At 46.9% G+C, this 16,430-nt stretch overlaps 1 protein-coding gene across 1 annotated transcript in view; it reads right to left on the bottom strand.

The window, feature by feature from the left end:
* The window catches only part of DTD1 (D-aminoacyl-tRNA deacylase 1), a 107,560-nt gene that overhangs the window by 64,440 nt on the left and 26,690 nt on the right, over positions 1 to 16,430 (bottom strand). The gene's annotated exons all lie outside the window — the stretch shown is intronic.

Genomic DNA, 16,430 nt, shown 5'->3' with positions numbered 1-16,430 from the left:
TTTGTTAAATGCCACATCCGCAAAAATTACATTTCTGCTCAATATTCTGTAACAACCTAAATGCGAAAAGGATTTGAAAAAGAATAGATACATGTATATGTATAACTGATTCACTTTGCTGTACACCTGTAACTAACACACACCATTGTTAATCAACTATACTCCAATATAAAATAAAAAGTTAAAAAAAATTACATTTCTAAAGCAAGTCAGCCAACACCTGCTCCGAGCACCTGTCCTCCAACCCCGGTGCCACTGTCCCTCCCTTCTGGGGGTGCCCACAGCTGAAGGGGCCAGTGCACTCCCCAAAGAGACCCAGGTGCCCGAGGGGGCCGGGAAGGCTGACCCTGTGAGGGGCCCTGTACGTGGCATCCCTGACCCCATGTCCTTCAAGACTACACCTAAGATGAGGTACCCACACAGCGACACAAAGCTGGGCCCAGGAAGTCACTGCATGCATCCCCAGAAGGGTTCCCTCACCCGTCACCACCTGCCGAGGCCTCCAGGCTGCACCTGGCTTGGTCCAAAGGCTGGATGGGCCCCTCCAGGCTCAGCCCGTTGGTTCCCAAACAGGAGCCAAGCAGGAACGAAAGAAAAAGCGTTGCCTAAGGATCTGATTGACTTATTCTTCCTAGGAGCTCCTCTACCAGACTGAAAACATAAACAGAAATGAGACTTTTCCCTCACCGCTTTAAAGAATATTTCACTCTTACAACTATAATTTTCCAGGTAACATTTAATGAGAATCCCCCAAAATGCCTGGAAGTGCACTTAATGTTAAGGATGGGGTGTGTAAGGATATGCAACGACTTAAACACAGAATCACTCTATCTGAGTGCCTGCACGCCGTCCCCTTGGCCACAGCTGCTGATGGTACCATGCAAGTTCCAGCTCAGCTGACAGCCAGGACTCCCTCCCTCAAGCAAGCACTGAGGATCTTTTTGCCCCAGGGCCTTCTCAGAAGTCACAGGAGCCTGCTGGCCTGCCTGGAAAGCCAACAGGGGTGGGAACCAGCAGCTAAAGGCCCCATCTCCATCCTCTGGACAGACAACCCCGGAGGGCATTCTGCACCCTTTAGTAAGTGGGCTGGTCAGAAGTACCGCAGATGCACCTCTGTCTCTGTATAACTGTAAGAATCTGCTGAGCCCCATGCCCTAACCCTTTGGAGCGGCTCTTGGCCTCGATCTTGTTATGCCTCAGAAGGAGGAATTCTTACCAGATCCAACAAGAACAGTGGTTTTCAGCATTAGCTGCATGTTGGCATCTCCTGGGGAGCTTTGAGAAGCTCTGATGCTCAGATCACCCCCCAGAAACATCACACTGACCTGTCTCAGGTGGGGCAGGCTGCCTAGGGCTCACCCTATACCAGGACCCAGGAGTTCCAACCTAACCAGGAATACAGTCAGCGGAGCCCCGCAGGGAGGGCCAGAAGATGCAGAGGCTCTCAAGGGGACCAGTCTTGAGAGGTTTAAGATAAATCCTCTCTTAACAGACTAGCGGCTGCCAGAAACGTGGGGTGGGGGATGGGCAGAGTGGGTAAAAGGGGTCAAAAGGTACACATTTTCGGGGCTTCCCTGGTGGCACAGTGGTTGGGAGTCCGCCTGCTGATGCAGGGGACGCGGGTTCGTGCCCCGATCCGGGAGGATCCCACATGCCACGGAGCGGCTGGGCCCGTGAGCCATGGTCGCTGAGCCTGCGCATCCGGAGCTTGTGCTCCGCAATGGGAGAGGCCACAACGGTGAGAGGCCCGCGTACCGCCAAAAAGAAAAAAAAAAGGTACACATTTTCGGTAATAAAATAAATAAGTCCTGGGATGTAACGTACAGCATGGTGACTATAGTTAATAATACTGTACTGCATATTTGAAAGTTGCTAAGAGCACACATCTTAAGAGTTCTTATCACAAGAAAAAAGAAATTTGTAACTGTATATGGAATGGATGTTAACTGGACTTGTGATCGTTTCACAATATATACAAATACTGAATCATTATGTTGTACCTCTGAAACTAATATGTTATGTGACAATTATATCTCAATTTTTTTAAAAAGATAAATCCTCTCTTTACCAGAATGTATGAGAGATGGCAGGTCCCTGAGAGTGGGAGGCAGATAAATGAACTACATACCAACAGATAGTCTTTGCTTTTATATAACTGGAATCACACTACATGTATTCTTTGGAGATGTGCTAGCTTCATACAATAACAGAGCCGCTGTTTTTCACACAAGTTCATAGATCGCTACTGCGTTCAATTTTTAAAACGAACCAGCCAGTTGTCATAACACCTCTGATGAAAACCCACCTCTTGCCCTGATCTGAAACGCTATCTTTATCACAAACCAAACTTCTCATAGACAATCGGTCTCCCTTTCAGGCCTCTCATCTCCTTGGTGATAGGTTTCTTGCTCAGCCAGCACCATCTGTTTTTATTAACTATAACGCTGTAATACATTTTATACCTAGGAAGGCCAGTATACTCAGTGAGATTTTTTTAAATTACATTTATCTCTTTAATTCCACTGGAATTTTTTTAAGGTATAGTAAAAAGTAAGGCCGTAAAATGATTAATTTTTCCATAATTGCCAACCAGTTGCCCAATTACTGCTTATTGTGAAATCCTTCCTCTGCCATTAATGTGTAATGCCTACTTTATAACATGTCATATTCTTGCACAGTAAATATCAAATATTCAATTCTGAACTGCCTTCCCTTATTTGGTGGAAGATCCCTGCCCTTTGGGAACTTATATTCTAGCAGGGGAAATAAACGATAATTTTTTTAGGTAACCAAAAGTTACAGTTATAATATTTTAGAAGGTGATAAATCTTTAAAAAAAGAGCAAGAAGTGGGGCAGGGCTTCCCTGGTGGCGCAGTGGTTGAGAGTCCGCCTGCCGATACAGGGGACACGGGTTCGTGCCCCAGTCCGGGAAGATCCCACATGCCGCAGAGCAGCTGGGCCCGTGAGCCATGGCCGCTGAGCCTGCGCGTCCAGAGCCTGTGCTCCGCAATGGGAGAGGCCACAACAGTGAGAGGCCCGCGTACCGGGAAAAAAAAAAAAAAGAAGTGGGGCAGGTAGGAGGCCCTGGAAGTACAGAGCAGGCTGGGGTCAGGGGCAGGCTGCAGTACGATGCTGGGTGATCAGGGTCGGGGCCAGGAGTGTGGGCGCTGCGGGGAGGAAGAAGAAGAGCAGACTGCAATATGACAGAGGGTGTAGGGCTGACTTCACCGGCGTGTGATCACAGCAGGCACATGGGGCCTCGTGCTCAGAGGACCTGCACTTGGCCCACTGCTCTGCCACTGCCATCGTGAAATTCTTAATAATTTTATCTTCGACTCTTGTGTTTTGCAGCAGAGTCCAGTGGGACAAGGGAGCATGCGCGTGAGCAGGGCAGATGTGCTCACGACGTGTGTCTGCCGCCCCATCCACACACAGCATCCTGGAGCACACGGTGTCAGGTGAGCATGTCAGGTCCAGGACTGAGGAAGCGGGGTGCTGACAGCCCGGAGAGGCCACGATTCCTACTGAACCAGAACTTGCTTTGAATGCAGAAAGCAGGTGATGGTGTTTAGCGTGAAGGTCTGACATGGCCACTCTGCTCTCACCCTTGTCCAGAGAGGGCTCACTTCCGCCCTGGTCTCTTTCAGGGCCTTGGGGACACATGTGAGTAGGTACCCATTACACTGGCACTTCTCGGCCTACAGACCCGCAGCAGCAGCCTGAGGTCCCAGACGGCATCACTTCAAAGGCCGAACACTCTGCATCCCTAGAAAGGATGCAGGAAAAACCCTCGGGATTACTATCCACACCAGAATCCTCATGTGATGACTGAAACAAGTGATGTCCACTCTGCTGTGGACAGCATTTTAGCAAATGCTGACACAGAACTTCAAACAGCACGGAAAATGAATCCCCGAGAGTCCCAAATGAGCTTCCTGGCTGTGGTTACCGTTGCTGCCACTGTCTTTCAGATGTGAGCCTTTTTCTCCTTTTTCTACCCACAATCCAGGTATCAGAACTCAAAAAGTGAAAGCCACATTCCCACCAAACACAACTTCAGCCAGGAACAGGAATCCAAAGCAGTTTAAATGTTAGGAAACCTCCGTGGTTCCCTTTACTCCACTATTAATAGGCCAGGAGGAATGTTATTTAGCATTAAAAGCAAAACCCAGGAAACACGCACCGACAGAACACAGAGACGTCACTTCTAAGGAACTGAGACCATGTCTCTCTCCTAAACTTGTAGGAGCTGGTGTCTGAGTGGATCGCGCTTTTCCACTCCTGGTGGGAAGACACAGCCGGCCACACGCTTGCTTCCGGCCGAGGCTGTAAGCAGTCGAGGGCTCTGCAGTCCAGGGTGGCCCGCAGAGCTCTCCCTGGAGGTGTGGGTGGGGATCAGGAGACAGCGCGTTTCCATCTCCACAGGTGAAAAAGGAGACGCTTCAACAAAACTCAAGAGGCTGCCTGTCACTGCCGCGTCCCTCTAAGCCCTGAAGTTATGGGCTTATTTATCTTCGGAGAATTCGGTTTCCCGTGGCTTGTGAAGCCAGCTGGGCTCTGACCTGATTCCCTCCCTCTCCTTCCCTTGATTTGCCAAACGTCACGCGTGAGCACAGAGCTGATTTATCACAGGTCTATGCTGGGGCCTGAAGCAGGCTCGAAATGAACTCCTGAAGGCACTTTTCACATCACCTGACGCCACAGCCAAGGAACGGGCCCAGCTGAGAGGTGAGTCTCCCCAGGGGCCCAGCACGTCTTTCAGGTCCATTATCCTTAACCTCCAGTGATTCCTCCTCCTGTCTTGTTTCATTAAATTCTACTAAGAGACACATGAAGAAAGACTAAATGGAAAGTTGGTTGCACATATGTGGTAGTTTAATCCCAGTTCACTTCTGGGTGGTAGGCCCACATTTTCTGCTTTTTAAGTCTGACTGCTTTTCCCAAAATACCTCTCTCTTAATAAAGCCACACTTTTTTTTTTTTCGGCCGCACTGCACGGCATGTGGGATCTTAGTTCCCCAACCAGGGATGGAACCCGCACCCCCTGCATTGGAAGCTCGGAGTCTTAACCACTGGACCGCCAGGGAAGTCCCTAAAGCTACACACTTTTGAGACAATTTCATCATTAACAATAATTCTCACTCAGTGAGACAGTAACGTTGAGCAAGTGTCAGTAAAACTCTCATTTACTGACTGGGATGACAACTGTACCAACTTAAAGATTCTAGACCCAACATTCACAATGGCTAAAGTTGAGTGCTGTTATATTACTCTCCATACGTTCAGCATGTTTGAAATATTTCAAATTTAAAAAATAATAATAAAAGTCTGTTGCCTCGAAAATCTACATCCACAAAAGAGATGCAAACAAGAATGATTTTTGCATCATTGTTAGTAACAGCAAAAAACTGCCAACAACCCCTAAGTCCATCAAAAGGAGAACAGCTAATCAAAGGCAGTGTATTCACATGGCAGAATCCTGTCTCGCAGTTAAAATGAATGAACTAGCTGTAGATGTAACAACACAAACAACATTGCTGGTGGGAAAAGCAGCCTGTTTCAGGACCGTAAATGTAGAACAATACCAACAATACCATGGAGGTCAAGGGCATGTGCACACACATGCGTGCACACACACATGTGCATGTATGTACACACATCCATCCAGAATGTAATCCTCAGGAAACCCAAATTGAGAGACATTTTCAAAATAACTGACCTGTACTCATCCAAAGAGTCAAGGTTATGAAAGTCAAGGAGAGACCAAGGAACTAACGTAGAATGAAGGAAACTAAAGACATATGACTATTGAATGCAACATGATTCTGAACAACTGCAAAAGACCAGCTATTGGGATAACCGTTAAAACATGAATGGGGTCTGAGGACTGGATGGTGTTAAAATGCCAATGATAGTTTTTCTGATTTTTTTTTTTCGGCCACACCATGCAGCTCGTGGGGTCTCAGTTCCCCAACCAGGGATCAAACCTGTGCCCCCTGCAATGGAAGTGTGGAGTCTTAACCACTGGACCGCCAGGAAATTCCCTAGTTTTTCTGATTTTAATGGATGTTTGGGGGTTCTATAAGAGAATGTCTTTGCTTGCAAGAAATATAGACTAACATGTTCAGGGGTGATGGGGTATCAGGTCAGCAACTTACTCTCATGTGGCTCAGGGAAAGTCACTGGTACTGTTTTTCCAACTTGCCTGCAAATAAAACCTTATGACATTCACTTTACACCATATATAAAAATTAAGTGAAAATAAACATGAAAGGCTAAATTATAAATCTCTTAAAAGAAAATATAGGAGGAAACCTTCATGACACTAGATTTGGCAACAATTCCTTGGATATGACACCAACAGCACTGTCCACAAAAGAAAAAATAGATAAATTGGACTTCATCAAAATGTAAAACTTTTGTGCATCAAAGGATACTATTAAGAGTGAAAAGGCAACTCACAGAATGGGAGAAAATATTTTCAAATCATATATCTGATAAAGGGTTAATATCTAGAATAGATTAAAAAAAAATCTCCTACAACTCAACAAAAAAACAGCCCAATTCAAAAACAGGCAAAGCACTTGAGTAGATATTTCCCCAAACAACACACACAAATAGTTATTAAGCACATGAAAAGATGCTCAACATCCCTGGGCATTAGGAAAATGCAAATCAAAACCACAATGAGATATCACCTCATACCCATTAGGGTGACTATTATTAAAAAAAAACAAACAGGAAATAACAAGTGTTAGGGAGGATGTGGAGGAACTGGAACCCTTGGGCACTGTTGGTGGGAATATTAAATGGTGCAGCCACTGTGGAAAATGATAGGGCAAATCCTCAAAAAATTAAACAAATAATTATGAATATGATTCAGCAATCCCATTTCTAAGTATATACCAAAAAAAATTGAAAGCAGGGTCTCAAACAGGTATTTGTACACCCATGTTCATAGCAGCACTATTCACAATAGCCAAGAGTGGAAATAACCCAGATGTCCATCAACAGACAAATGAATAAACAAAATGTGGTCTATACGTACAATGCAGTATTATTCAGCCTTAAAAAGGAATGAAATTATGATATGTGCAACAACATAGATGAACTCTGAATACATTATATGCTAAGTGAAATAAGCCAGGCACAAAGACAAATATTGTACAATTCTACTTATGTTGGGTCTCTAGTAGTCAAATTCAGAGACAGAAAGTTGAATGCTGGTTACCAGGGGCCGGGGGCAGGGGAGAATGGGGAGTTAGCGTTTAATCGGTAGAGGATAGTTCAGGAAGATGAAAAAGTCCTGGAGATGGATGGTGGTGATGACTGCAAAACAATGTTAACGTTCTTAATGGCAATGAACTGTACAACCAAAAATGGTAAAATGATTAAAATGGTAAGTTTTATGTACATTTTACTACAGTTTTTTAAAAAACCATATGACATACACACACCAACAGATACCATGTATCTTCTATGACTATGTGTAAAATGTGCATAAACATATTTTTATTAAGTCTAGAAGAAAACATATGGAGCTTATTAATGGTGTTACCTCTGGGAATGAAAGATTATAGTCAAAAGCAACATTAATGTATCTTAAACTTCTGGTTAAACTTCTAATTTTTTTAAAAATATTGATTTTATATATTATATATAACAAAAAATGAATAAAGATGTTATTCTATGGGCTCATGAGAAAAACAGAAGACAGGAAAAGAACTGTTTCCAAAAAAATATCTTTCTACCCAGGAATACTATAAAAACTTACTAATAAAAAAAATAACATTTCTGGGCTTCCCTGGTGGCTCAGTGGTTAAGAATCTGCCTGCTAACGCAGGGGACACGGGTTCGAGCCCTGGTCCGGGAAGATCCCACATGCCACGAAGCAACTAAGCCCATGCGCCACAACTTCTGAGCCTGCACTCAAGAGCCCGCGAGCCATAACTACTGAAGCCCGCGTGCCACAGCTACTAAACAAGAGAAGCCACTGCAATGAGAAGCCCGCGCACCACAATGAAGAGTAGCCCCCGCTCGCCACAACTAGAGAAAGCCTGCACACAGCAACGAAGACCCAATGCAGCCAAAAATAAAAAATTTTTAAAAATAATAATGATAACATTTCTAACCTGGTACTTTCCAGTCAATACACTACTGGCATGAAATTTTTTAAATGACAATAAGAGACTCTTCCCTGTAGAAAAATGAAGGGGGCAAAGGGACAACATGAAATGAAAAAAAAAAGGAATCCACAGGGCATAAGGCCAGATGAAGTCTGGACTTCGAAATGAAATCTTATAGAAACTGTCCTTATCCCCCAAGGTCTCATGAGCCAGCAACGAAACCGACAGTTAACAGCAGCCTCTGCCCTCCAAGCCGTCAAAGCGCCTTGGCTCCCTGACAGACTCTGGCTCGGCCCGCCATGGGCACCGCGACCCCACGGGGCAGGAAGGGTGGAAATGCAAACAAGGCCACAAATTAGCTCTTCCTGTCCCACAGAAACGGAAGCTGCAGACTGCACTTTCACAGTTAAAAATGGAAAAAGAAACTGACTTCACATTCTATGGAAAGTCGTCAAAGGAATACATTTTGTGTGAAGAATCTTCATGGAAGAGCTATTCTTCTGTGTTTCATACTGACAAAAGTAATGAAGGCTGGGGAACGAGGCAGGCAAAAGCAGCCGCTGTGAGATTCTGGATCTGCCGCCAGCCTCCTCCAGCCCTGGAGCTGCTGCGCCCTCCTGACAATTACTCCCCATAATTCCTAAGAGCGGTGAACACCAGGGGACACACTCTTCCAAAAATAAACCCTTTCTTTTCCCTGACAAGCTCTGAACGCTTAGAAACTGCCCTGACAATATAAGCTAAAATGGTACATATAAATCAAATTCAATATAAATGTTGATTCTTGGGATTTTCACAATTTCTCCTTATAATTAAAGTTTTTTGCATTAAGGGGAGAGCTGGGCCCTAGAGAAGCATCACGCTGACCTGAAGACAGGGAACTGAATCCCTAAAATCTGCTCTTTTTGAACCGCATCAAAAAGAGGTTCTGGTTTAGCATCCAGCCTGTGCCCAGGGTCACTCAGGACCAGGGCAAGTGTCACACCCCTTGATGTCGAAATGTCTGATCTTAACCTAGAAACTCAAAGAAGCTCGGAATCCCCTCACCGTCCTGCACAGAAGGCAGGAATAGGGTCCTTCCTGTAGTGACCAGTGGGGGCTGGACTTTGCAGAGTGTCCTGACGCTCACACCACGGGATAAAAGATTTCCAACACGAGTCTTTTCTAGGGAAGCTCCGCTGGGGGTAGCAGAGCACCAGGGCAGCCAAGACCCTCCAGGGGCATCCAGATCCTGTCCACAGCTCTTGGCCACCTGCTGTAGGACCTCCTAAGTGCCCCCCGCCACCTCTGCCCCGGCCAGCTCTACAATCCAGTGTCAGCCAGCTCTGTGAACACACACACACACACACACACACACGTAACCCTCTAGTAACCCTCCAGCTCGCTGCCACTAAAACCCACACTACTCACCCTGGCCATGAGGCTGGGGTCATGGCTCTGCCTTCGTGTCCACTCTCTCCCTGCACCCCCGACCTCCCCCTACCACTCCCCGGGGCTCTGCACCCGCCAGCCCCTCCGTCCAGCACACTCCTCCCCATCTCCACGTAGCGGCCCCCCAGCTCAGCATCCCCACCCCCAGCTCCTGTGCCTGAGGTGGCCCCTCCCAGCAGCCCTCTCTACACTTCTCCCAGCTTTGATTTCTTTATAATATTACAGTTTTAAATTATACTTGCTTGTGTATGTTTCGCACTAGAATTAGAATGCAAGCACCATGAGGGCACAACTTTGCCCAGCGCTGTTCGCGATGCAAGGCCAGCAGCAGCGCGCACCCTGTGAATACCTGCTGGGTGGACAGATGAGTGGGTGGTAGGTAGGGGACTGGACAGATGGATGGACACAAGGGTGGAAGGATAGATGGAGAAATGAACAAACAAACTAACAAAGGGGAAACATGGCGGGTATTCAGTCCGTGGACCACACCACGCAGTGAGGGCTCAAAGGCAGGAAGGCCTTGCCTGGATGGCACTGAGGTGAGCACCTTGGATGAAGCACTGTCTGAAACAGACCTTAAAGATGGGGAAGACAGCAACAGGTAAAGAGAGAGGGAATTCATTTCAGGGGGATGAACAGAAACACAATATTCAAGAAACAGTGAATAACCTGCAGGAAACGAGTCCTACAGCTCAATGCGAAAAGCCTTTACCATAAACCCAACAAGTAATGCACCATAAAAGATGAACGTTTAACAATGTCCCACGTGTGTTTAAACAAAAGTGATTAGTCAACTGTCCATGAAGCCTCGACATCATGCATTTCACTAAACTGCAATTCTCCAAGCAAAGACTGAGGTGCTGGTCATCCCCGGTTTTTATTCTAGTCCAATCAACAAGCCGACCAGTGAGTAAGGCATTCCATGTCTGGTACCCAAAAAACCAAGAGAACTATAAATTGCTTTTCAACTAAAAACTCTAAGAGGCTACAGCACTACAATCTCGCCCACACTTCGGGTTCATTTCTCTTAAGAAACAAGTTATTCCACTAGCTCAGGCCTCAGTGCCGCTCAGCAGAGGGCCTGTCATACGTCACTAACGTGCTGAGCTGCTGTCGCTCTATCGACTTTTCCTGACACATCTGTAATTGCGTCGAGAAGTCCCCGTGCCCTGGGAATATTTCCATCACCGCTGGGCGGGTGGGGGATGGGTACTGAGGGGCAGTGATGAATGCCAACGGCCTCATATGTGACCTCAATAATCAAGCCCAGCCAGCCTGCTTCCTGGCAGCTGCAGTAACACAGGTTGTAAAGTATTTTTAGACATTTCAGCTGGGGATGAAGCGTGGTCCAGAAGAGACCAACGCCTGGAGCAGATTAAAATGGCAACGTCCGACTGTCCAGTTGCCTCCGGCCCAGCAGTTCTTCTACATCAGTGTCCTTGGAGGGCACAGGAAGAACTGGTTAAACACACAAACCTGCTACTCTTCTGCCTTCCACGTCCATACACGCCAGGAACTCGGATTCAGAAAACCTGGGGGCGGAGGGTGGGGTGGGGTGGTGTCCAAGACTCCTCCCTTTAATACAAACCCTCGGCGCTTACAGTGGGTGGTCCTGAGTGACTCTGGTGGACAGAGAACAGTAATCCCTGAACCCAACTGCTCCCAGCACCCCCCAAGCATCTTCACTTCCTTGGGGCCTTCGGAGGGTCTGATGAAAGCCCTGGAACTTCCCAGCAAAAGCACTGGCGTGCACAGGCACTAAGAAAACCTGGGTGAGCCCAGGGTGGTTCATGAACCCCTAAAAGCCCACGTGACCCAATTCACACCCCACCCTCCCATCCTGACCTTATCTTAAAGAGCAATCAGGTTAAAAAAGAGATAAACCCTTGGTCAGTCAGGCTGACAGATGTTGGCAAAACACCTCTGGGTGGTGAAGGGTTTTATTTATTGAGCAGCCCTTTTTAAAAAATTATAGGAAGAGCTTCACTTTTTATTTCCTTCATTTCCAGATCATTCTTCTCTCTCTGTTAGAAACGCAGATGTTTGAACAAGGCTTTCTACAAAATACCGCTGACTGGCCGAACATTTTTCTACAGTTACCCGAGACTATGAAGCTCCTAATAACTTAGCTAAAAAGCTAAGAATTCCCAACGATAATTCTGAGTCTGGATGATTACATTACTGCTGTGCTCAATGTATAATCCCTGGCAGGATAAACTTTACCTCCCTCCCTTGGGAATAAAGAAAGATGCTAGTTAATCTTCAGTAGGCCAACTCAGTAACGTAAGGAGTTTTGTCTTTCTAGCACATCCCCAAATGAGATTAGAAGATTAAAATAACTAAGAATCTGCCCAAAACACATACACAGGAACAAACAAAACCCGTAAGCTTTAAATGTACTAACCCATTAGTGCCCTGAGAGAGTTATTTAAGGCAAAACAGATGTTTTTCTCTAGTTGGAGATTAAGAAATGTTGCATGTATCAAAGGTGGAAGAGGAGAAGATTGCAGTTTTTAATTTACCAGCCATATTCCAATAGCAGGAAACAAACTCTTTTCAGTTTTCACAATTTTGGTGACCCATTATGGATTGAAGAAGCAAAGATGAAGTTCTGGCGACTGATCAATCAATCAATGGGTCTCCAGGCAGAGCCAGTCATGTATCTCTTGGAAAGGCTTCTTTTTAACTCTATGGTATATACTGAGTTAGGACAACCATCTATATAAAAACAAATTAAAATGCTAAAACAAAAGCAAGCCCTTGCAGCTCCCCAACTCAGAAGAAGCCAGCCTGGGTGGAAACTTCTACGAGGCTCCCAACCCTTCCGACCAGCCAGACACACATGCCCCGGGCATGGGCACCCGTGCACTGATGGCACTCAGCAGGGGCCCTGGCTGCTCGAGCAGAGAAGCCCCCCAGCCTCCAAACCCGACCCTTGGCCAGATGGTTATGCAGGAAAGTGGATGTTCGCGCCGAAAGGATGAGAAAACCAGCAGTGATGCCCACAGCCCCAGCGGTCTGGCAGGTGCCAGCACTGCCCCATTGGGAAGGCTTCCGTACAAGGTGAGGTCCCGGGACCCAAGGTCACCAGCACACCCACGGTGAAACGGTGACAGAGATGAACACGAGCAGCAACAAAAACTCTGTGATGAAGCTCTTGCTAAGTTCCCGCTTTTGTCTTAGTAACACTTCAGTATAAACAAGGCAGGACCCTCAGTCAACATTTGTCCAATAAATCAATGTGACACAATGAACCAGCGACTGGAGTGAAGGACAGGATCCAGTGCCACTGTGGCAACCAGACCCAGAAGCTTGCTCTGTGGCCTGGCTCAGGCCACGCAAAACCTCACACTGACACCAACAGAGACCGGGGAGTTCGCACCAGAGTTCAAGCCTAAAACAGGACGAAAAAGGGAATACGTACGTTTAAATAAACGTTCTTCCATGAAGAAATGCAAACGTACGGGCATCAGTATAACTCTTTCTTATATTCAGAACACTTCTCGTTAGACCGTCGCTCATACTGAACTGTGCGGTAACTCAGATCCACCTTTGTGCACCTGCAGGGGGGCTGCCACCTGTGTCCTGGCCTGTCCTCTGCTTCACCTTCTGGATTCTGCAGCACGTGTTACTGAAAAGTACGGGTAAATGAGGCTGACCGGCGCTCCCTCCGCACCCCCTCTCTAGCCCACACATTTCCTCCTGACCCTACAGAAGCCACCAGTGTCTCAATCTCGACGTCCCAAGGTTTCAGGGCAAAGGGATGGGTGCTTGCTGATAAGACGAGTGCAGAGAAAGTTACAGGCGAGGTGAGGGTGATAATCAGAGAAGCATGAAATGAAAAGCTCTGGCACCATTCTTCACTGGTCAACTTATCCCAGAGATCTGTCAATAAACTCATGAGCCAATTCAAGGATGTGTATTTGAAAGTTCATTTTTTTCAGCTCATTCCAGCCTTTCATTTAGTGAGGTTTACAAGCCCACTAAATCAGTGAAAATATAAATACTTAATGGCAACACTGTGAACTAGGTGAGCCCTGGGCCCCAGGAAAGAGCCCTCCAATTACTGAAATGCCCTCCTGGGCGGGGGAGGGGGGGAGCTCCCACCTGCTCTCACCACGTGCAATCCCAACCATGTGAGACTCAGGAAAACACCCCCCACCAAGGGAAAGCAATTAAGATGAAAACAAGAGCAACAGTAAGTTTCTCCCCACAGGCCGGGCTGGCAAGGGTGTTGAAATTTCCCTGTTATCTAGCCACCCACAGAAGAACTCACGCACTAGCGATCTTCTCTAGGTTATAATCAGGATGTTCCTACCAGAACCATGTTCTTCCACAAAAGTGCAATGGGGAAGACAGCCTCTGTCTTCTGTCTGGTGGCTCTGCTACTGCTTCTACCCCCTGTTCTTTGAGGGATGTCCCTCAGAGCGAGCACTACCCATCTTCTTCCACTTTCTCTCCGTCGGGAACATCAGGGGACCCACACTGCAGCCCCTACTGCGCTGGGTGTGGTGCCCATGCAGCCATGGGAAATGTGCAGGGGCTGCCACTTCCAGACCCGAGCAGAGACCTGGTTAAGGCAGGCACACAACGAGCTGCCTTTACAAGCCCAGTCTTCACCAGCAGTAGCTGCATGACCCATAAATAGAGCTCTGGGACTCTTAAAAACAGGAATTTAGCCCTATTTCAAGTGCAAGTTTGGAAACAACAACTGAGAATGCCTCCTCCCCCCACCTCACATCCTTAAAGGTCAGCAAAACCACCAGTCCCCTGGGAGGCCAGGCCAGCTCTGTGCCCACGGCAGTGCCAGAAGGACATTCACAGACACACAGCTCACGGGCCCAGGACACACGACTCCAGAACAAAGTGCACCCCAGGCTCAGCCCCAGGCAGTGAAAAAGACTCAGAGCAACGGGACGAGTGGCTGACGGGGGCTCACTGGGGATGAGGGGTCAGAGGATACCCTCCGAGGAGGAGACAAACGCTGAGACCAGAGTCCAGAGGCAGGGGAAGTGGGGGTCTTGAGGGGGCTAGTGCAGAGCAGGCCACGAGCCACAGCAGCCAGGCACGTGGTTCAGGTTGGAACCCAGATGTCTCTGGAAGGCACTGAGGGGTTTAAGGCGGAGCATGAAGTGGTGTCCTTGTGATGTGTCCCAAGTTGTCGGACACTGTCCTTTACCCCCGTCACTGTCAAGAACCTTCCCGGTTTATGCTGCCCTGAATCTGTCCCCGGGGCAGGGACCGGGTCACGTCACTTCCTCCCCGCCCAACACACTGTCACACACTAAAAAGACACCTGATGCCTAAATACACACACACACACACACACACACACACACACACAAAAGGACCTACTGTAGAGCAGGGAGCTATATTCAATATCCTATAATGAACCATAATGGAAAAGAATATGACAAAGAATAGATATATGTATATGTATAACTGAATCACTCTTCTGTATGGCAGAAACTAACACAACATTGCAAATCAACTATACTTCAATTAGGAAAAAAAAAAGCTCACACACGCATTGTTCATTTGTTCAGGTTTAAAGAACCTGTATTTTTAAAACACAACACAAAAGTGAACAACTCAGCTATAAGCCCGAAGAGGAAGCCTGTTCTTACTGAAAGGGGGAAGGCAGACAGGCCACCCCAGAGCCCCCTGTGCCTGCCTACCAGTACCTCCTGACAGCTCGGGGACAGAGATCTGGGCAGTTTATAGGGTCTGAGGCTGCTGGAGTCCATTAACTAGAACAAGTAATTGAAACTGACTCAGGATAACTCCTGCATTTGAAGGGAAAGCTCCTAAAAGATTCAGAACTAACGAAACTAACTTTCTTACTGTAACAAGTTAGCATGGCCTGTTAATAAATTTAAAAAATGTTGTCTCTAGGGGCTTCCCTGGTGGCACATTGTTTGAGAGTCCTCCTGCCGATGCAGGGGACACGGGTTCGTGCCCCGGTCTGGGAGGATCCCACATGCCGCGGAGGTGGCCCATGAGCCATGGCCGCTGAGCCTGCACATCCGGAGCCTGTGCTCCGCAACGGGAGAGGCCACAACAGTGAGAGGCCCGCGTACCATAAAAAAAAAAAAAAAAAAAAAAGTTGTCTTTTTCTTTATGGTAAAGAAGAGGGGGTGCTTGCTCAAGAAGGTTGAAGAGCCTAAAGATTTCATGTATTATTCTATCACTTCTAGAAAAATATTTAGAATGAAAAAAACTTGACTAAATTTTCTCTCCAAATACAGTTGAAGCAGAATAATAAATCAAAACAACGAAACAGTGATCAAATAAAAGCAGAGGGAGAACAGCCAGGGGGCAAGAGGAAACCGGGAGAGGCCGGTATCCTGCGAAACAAGGTAAAGATGAACCTGTCAAATGCACAACCTCAGTGTAACCACAGGGAAGGAAACCGAGGAACATTCTACAGAATGTTCTGACTCTTTTCAACTTGCCTGTAAGTCTCAAGTTACATCAAAATAAAAAGTTTAATTTTTCATGTGGACTTTTCACTTGTGATTTTCTTTCATGTTATCAGTAATTCCAGGAACCTCAATTATCACCTTTCAAGCCCAGCACTACTGCGCCAGATGTGTTCCTGCTTCTCTATCAATCCAAAGGATCAGTAACATAAAAGAAAAGGTCTGTTCCCCTTGGAAATGATGACTTTGAACAGGTCACAGAGCTTTACGTTTACACAATACTCCCCACCACCCCTGCATCCTTCCACTTCGGTGTCCCAGAAGGCGGGGGCAGGGGGAGAACAGGGCTGCCCGCCCCCAGCTCTCACTCCTCCTGCCCTCCTGCCTCTCAAAGGCCACAGAGCAGCTGCATTAATTAAAGCCTTCAGAAGTGCTAAGCACCTATGAGAA

The sequence above is a fragment of the Globicephala melas genome, chromosome 15, assembly GCF_963455315.2.
Source record: "Globicephala melas chromosome 15, mGloMel1.2, whole genome shotgun sequence".
In the NCBI taxonomy this organism is placed as follows: domain Eukaryota; kingdom Metazoa; phylum Chordata; class Mammalia; order Artiodactyla; family Delphinidae; genus Globicephala; species Globicephala melas.
This window is presented reverse-complemented; position numbering and strand designations above follow the sequence as displayed.